Genomic DNA, 6,653 nt, shown 5'->3' with positions numbered 1-6,653 from the left:
GAGTATAATATATTGGGGTGGTTCAAGGGACATCCAAAAAAATACCTCATAGTTTCCGATCAAATTTTGATGATCCGAGTCGTTCAATGTGATCAGAACATGATTTTAAGGTTACAAACAAGAAATTAGCAAAAAAAATGACCGGGAATGACTTGATCTGAGCAGTTTTTAGCTTAGATTTAATGAACGGTTCAGTTAAAAATTGCTTAAAATAAGTACTTCCCGGTCTTTTTTTTTTTTGCTAATTTCTTGTGGGCTCCCTTAAATCACATTCTGCACATATTGAACGGTTCGGATCATAAAAATTTGATCGGAAACTATGAGATTGAGATTTGAGGTGTTTTTTTTAGGTGTTTTTTTGGGTGTCTGCGGAACCGCCCCGTATCGGGGTGGTTCAAGGGACACCCAAAAAAACACCTCATAGTTTTCAATCAAATTTTGATGATCCGAGCCGTTCAATGTGATCAGAACATGATTTTAAGGGTATACGCGAGAAATTAACAAAAAAAATGACCCAAAAATGCTTGATCTGAGCAGTTTTTAACTTAAATTTAATAAACGGTTCAGTTAAAAACTACTCAAAATAAGCACTTTCTGGTCCTTTTTTTTTGCTAATTTCTTGCGAGCACCCTTAGAATTACATTCTGCACACATTGAACGATTCGGATCATAAAAATTTGATCGGAAACTATGAGATTAAGATTTGGGATATTTTTTTAGGTGTTTTTTTGGGTATCCGCGGAACCGCCCCTATATCGGGGAGGTTCAAGGGACACCCAAAAAAACTTTAAAAAACACCTCACAGTTTTCGATCAAATTTTGATGATTGTATATGTATATTATGCGTGTGTGTCATCAAATAAAAAAGAACCAGCAGTGCACTCCAGCACTAACTGACCCAAAAGGGGGCGAGAGAGAGAGAGAGAGAAGGGTGTGTGCGTGTGTGTATATGTATACCCTATCGGAAAAAGAAGAAAATGAGAAGAAAATAAGAAGAGAGAGAGGTGTTCGAGAGAGAAGGCTGCGAGAGAGAGGATCTCAGAGAGAGAGAGAGAGAGGGCAGAGAGCTTGCCTTCACGATCGATCGCAGAGGAGAGACAAAGGGCTTCATTCACAGAGGAGAGAGAGGCGGCTTCAATCGTGTGTATTGTATAATAGTAAGTTTTATTTTGCCCTTATATTCTGTTTTTGACCTCGACGATGCCTAGGCGTGCGTTTTCAGTCGCCTCACACCTCGCGACTAGGCCCGATTGTAGCAACTAGGCGGTCGCCTCTTCCATGGTCGCCTCGCCTCGCCTCGCACCTGTGAGGTGCTGGAGTGTCGCCTCGCCAAGGCGCGATTTTTAAATCACTGGGTTCTTCATTGAGAGTTTAAATTAGAAACGGAAACCTTCAAGGGGTAGGGGTGGCGCCAATAGAATTGAAGGTGAAATGAGAGAGAAAAGATTGAGGTAATATGGACAAGTCTATAATCATGGAACGGTAAATGCGGTAGTTAGGAGTCATATGGACCTCTGGCCCTCGGTTTGATGCGATGTTACTACGGCCCATGGCCATGGGTAAGGGAAAGGTTTAAGAGGAGAGAGAGAGAGAGAGAGAGAGAGAGAGAGAAATAAACTTTAGAGATGGTAGTTTGAAAAGAAGATGTAGGTTTGGTATTGCTTTAGTGATGTTATGCGACTGTTCATAAAATTTTTAGTATAATGCATTAAAGATTCGGTTTCAAAGTACAAATTTTAGATTATAGAAAAGATCGGAAAAGTGTTTATCGCAACTTTTGGTTATGACTTAAGAGATGCAGAAGTTGAAGAGTAGCATTTGTGGCAAAAGTTGCAAATCAACTTTGTCTTTACGCTAGTTAAAGCTTCTATGAATCTCTAGAAGCATCAAAATTATAACTTCTAGAAGAAGAAAAAAAACTTCAAAAAACTGTTGATTTTTATATCTGCAGCATAATGCTCCAACTACAAATTCTTAGAAGTCAGAATACTAGAAGGTGTTTCCAGAATCCATCACTAACTATATAGGAATATGTTCTTTTTTCTGTTGTAGAATCCAGCATATGGGGTTAACATAATCACGAACAACGGATTCAACGATGGCAGCAATGGGTGGTATCCACTTGATAAATGCAATTTAAGTGTCCAAACTGACTCAAATTCTCGTCGCTACATTCTTGCCACCTGTCGCAAGCAGAATTCGGATGGTCCCGCTCAGCAGATAACTGATAAGCTGCAACTTTTTTTGACGTACCAATTATCTGCATCTGTCAAGATTGGTTCTCGGGTAAGTAGACCACAGACGGTGACTGTTACACTAAGTATCGATAACAAAGAGTGGGTTAAAGTGGGTCAAGTTGAGGTTAATGGTGACAAGTGGCATGAGATTGTTGGGTCTTTTAGAATTGAGAGGAAACCGGCTAAGGTTAATTGTTGTTTATGTGCATGGTCCTGATTCCGGGGTTGACTTGATGCTTCGTGACGAAATTCAAATTTACGCCGTTGACCGAAAGGCAAGGTTTGAGGAGCTGAGGAGCAAGACTGATGAGGTAATTTATAGCCGTGGTTTCTATTCATGGTTCATCTGCTATTTACATTGGAGCAGGACTACAGAGTGTCACCCAAGTGTATTGTGACTTCATAGTAATTTTGAGCACTTCGCACTATGTCTAGACAATACTAAGAGCTAGCAAACTCATTTTTATTCAGTGTACAAGACTGCTTTTGCTACTAGAGAAAGTTTATGTGAAAAATGAGTTCATAAGGTGCAAAATGACATCCTTCTTTCAACGGTTACAACTTTTTGCTTTGTCATATGCTTCACCTAGACCTAGAGTCATGAAAAAGGGAATCAAATATGAAGCTTTAGCAGTTTTTTGTTTTGTCAATTTATAATTCTCTGAATTGATTTAGCTAGGGAATTCTAACCTCAACTGCAAGTTTCGTTTGAAAATCATTCCACAATTTTCGGCATGTAGGTACGCAAGCGTGACGTCGTCTTGAAATTATATGGACCGGGCTCAAGCAGTCTGCCTGCTGGCACCTATGTGAGTGTCGAACAAACACAAAATAGCTTCCCCATTGGCTCATGTATAACCCATACAGACATAGAAAAAGAAAACTTTGTCGATTTCTTCGTCAAACATTTCAACTGGGCTGTGTTTCAATACGAGCTGAAGTGGAACCACACAGAAGAAGAAAAAGGAAACTTCGATTACGAGAAGGTCGACGAGCTCTTGGCCTTTTGTCACCGACACAGGATTAAAACCCGCGGTCACTGCATCTTATGGGAAGAAAAAAAGTTCATTCAAAAATGGGTACAAGCCCTTAGTGATAGTGACTTGAGGAAAGCTATTCTAAAACGCCTGAAGGACCTCCTCACAAGATACAAAGGGAAGTTCGAACACTACGATGTGAACAATGAGATGCTTCACGAGACCTATTAGCGAGAACGTTTGGGTGATGAAATCCGCGCAACCATGTACAAAACCTGTTGGAGTTTTTCAAAATAAAATTGGATTTTAGTTTGGAATTTTCGGAAAGGTACAAAATGAGGATTTTGTAAAAGGTTGCTACGCTTTTTCGCATGAGTTGTGACTTTATGTAAATGGTTGTAACACCCATTAAATTGGGGTGTGTTCATTTGGAAATATGTGATTGTTAGGAAGGGATGTGAATCATGGGGTGCCTCCAAAAGGCATGACCCTTCCTAATTAATTGTTTAAAGGATGTCTACTAATAGGCATGTTCCTCTCTATTAATTGTCTTTGAAAGATGATCTTTCCTAATCGGTGTCTTCAAAGGACATGACCATTTCTTATGGCTGTTTACTAGAGTAACAACCTTTCATACAAGGGTGCTTATAAGTTTATAAATAGGCCATTTGTAAAGTCATTCAAGGGGCTGAAAATTCCATACTGAATTGGTCTTTTTTTCTCTACACATTCTCTTCCTAGAAATGGCAAACTGATATTCTGTTATATCTCAAAATAGAGTAACAGTTCTTGGTTCTTCTACATTTGCTTAGCGGATATTCTGTCTGTCTCTGTTTGTGCAAACGATGACAGAAAGAACCTAGAGTTCAGATTCGATTTATCTTGAAGGCGGATTTGCTGTAACCCGGTGCACACCTTCCGGTGGGGGCAAATACTGTCTTTAGGAAAGCGTTTTCCTAACGTGACTCGAATGCTTCTACCATTCCAAATTTGAAGAGATGACGCCATCACTTTCATCATAATGAAGACCGGATATCCAACAAAACCGCGAAGAAATTGGACCCCGACGCGACACTATTCGTGAACGATTACCACATCGAGGACGGACGCGACGCGCATTCCACCCCAGAGAAGTACATTGAGCATATCAGTGACCTGAGGGTACGGGGGGCCACTGTGGAAGGAGTGGGAATTCAAGGACATGTATATAGCCCTGTGGTGGGTGAAATCGTCTGTTCTGCATTGGATAAGTTTTAAGGACAGTAAGCTCGGCCTTCTGATATGGTTCACGGGGCTCGATTTCTCGCACCTTAACGAGCGCTTCAGGGCGGATGATTTGGAAGTTATGTTGCGCGAGGCGTTTGCTCATCCAGTGGTGGAGGGAATAATGTTCTGGGGAAATGAGGAGGGTAAGAAGAAATGGAATAATGCACATTGGTGGAATGCCAAAGGGGACTTGAATGAAGCTGGTAAGAGGTTGCTTGCGCTGAAGGAAGAATGGATGTCTAATGAAAAAGGGAAGATCAATAATCAAGGCCAATTCAAGTTTAGGGGGTTCCCAGGGGACTATAAAGTCTATGTTCAAATTGGTTCAAAAAGAAGATTCAAGGTATTTGAGGTTCCCAAGGGTGAATCTCCTCTTGTGTTGCCTATCAATTTTTATAGTTTGTGAGAGAAGAAGATGAAATAATGGTTGGTGACTTTTTTCAGTACTTTGTTCTTGTTAATGGAAACTGTTTGATCTTTTGGTTCGTCGTCGTAAATTTAAGCAGAGGTATAAATTTGTTCTCAATATGACGAGAAAATTTGTTCATAATTTGAATTCCTTTAGATTGTTTAGTAGATTAGCTTCAAACTAGTTAATACAATGATTTTGTCAAACTCAAACGATACAAAATGATCTAGAATGAATTTACACATTTTCACTTACTTTTTGATGGGTCAAATGAAAATTTCTTCATTTCAAAATCTGTAAATACATAATGCGTCAGTAGAGAACAACTTTTAGAATTTGATGGAGGTGGCCGATAAATTTAATCCGCGGCATTGCTATTGGTTAGCACGTTGGGTTTCATCTCATCGATCTGGTGGAAAGTTAGAAACTTGGTTTAGGGGTGTAATCAGTTCGGTTATCGGCCATCGTTATCACCAAACGGTTCGGTCAGTTCGATCAGTAAATTCGGTTTCGGTCGGTTATCTAGGTTATTTCGATCTTAGGCTTCCTCTACAAAACAAACATCTCCATGAATCCCAAGTTTAATAAATCTCAGCATCACAAAACCAAATAGAGAATTTCCATAACATCAGAATGCTAATAATATTAGGAATACCAAAAGAAAGAAACCAAAGATTTATGTAGAAATTTTACCTTCAGGAGGATAAGAGAAATCACGGGGCTTTCAATAGGGGTGAGCATGGATCGGATTGGTCTGGTTTTGTAGTAATCCAATAACCAAACCACTACTTACGGATTATGAATTTAAAGAACCAAACCAATCCATAAAATTCATAAAACCAAACCAATCCAAACCATTCAAAGGCGATTTGATTTCGGTTTTAAACCACGGTTCATTTAAAATTGAGATATCATTACTATAAACTATTTTAAGTACTTAAAATTGCATAGATAACTTAAACTAAAAGTTATATTGAAATTAATATATTAAAATCATCAAAACTCACTGACATCAATCAACTAAATAAGAATAGAATACATTAGAAAGTAAGTTACCAAGATAAAAGAGTAGGAAATCACTTTACTAAGTCCAAACCATGTATGTTTAGCGTAATGAAATTGTAGGAATAGGAAGTTTAGGAAATTAATATTGAAAGTGAAAGAAAAGAATAGGGTGGTGGAATAGAGTATTAGATAAGGAAATTAAGTTTATTAAGTATATCTAAACAGATTATATACTATATGTGTGTGTGTATATCACATGGTTCGGATTGGTTTGGAACCAGAACCATTAACGTAAATCCATAAACCAAACCATTTAACACGGTTTTTATTTTTTTTAAACCGAGACCTAACCACATCATTAAAAAACTAAACCAAACTATTCGGTTTGGATTGGTTTGGATTGGATTCACGGTTTCATGGTTATTTTGCTCACCCCTAGCTTTCAACTCCACGAAATAGCTACAGCCGACTGATAGGCCAGCTGCTACAAATAGCTTGTTGGGCCTCAGTTATGACGGGAGGGCACAGGGGCAGAAGCCATTGGGCTCACAACAGGAGCTGTTTCAGCCCAAGTTCCAAGCCAGTCCAAGCCAAGGTTTAGCCCAACAACTTAGTCCAGCTCAGTAGCAGTCCAGTCAGCCCAACAGCTATTAATTATGCCAAATTAAGTAGTTAAATGGTTGTTTAGAATAATGACCGAGATTAGTTAGTTTGTTGCGTGAGATTAGCTAGTTCTAGTATAAATAGTGAGAGGAGGTG

At 39.0% G+C, this 6,653-nt stretch overlaps 1 pseudogene; it reads left to right on the top strand.

Annotated features, from left to right (window-relative positions):
- Positions 1-1,549: 1,549 nt before the first annotated feature.
- Positions 1,550-4,959, top strand: LOC131328359 (endo-1,4-beta-xylanase 1-like; annotated as a pseudogene).
- Positions 4,960-6,653: the final 1,694 nt, after the last annotated feature.

This window comes from Rhododendron vialii, chromosome 6a, assembly GCF_030253575.1.
Source record: "Rhododendron vialii isolate Sample 1 chromosome 6a, ASM3025357v1".
Taxonomy (NCBI): Eukaryota; Viridiplantae; Streptophyta; class Magnoliopsida; order Ericales; family Ericaceae; genus Rhododendron; species Rhododendron vialii.
The sequence above is the reverse complement of the archived record's forward strand: the minus strand, read 5'-3'. Positions and strand labels throughout refer to the sequence as shown.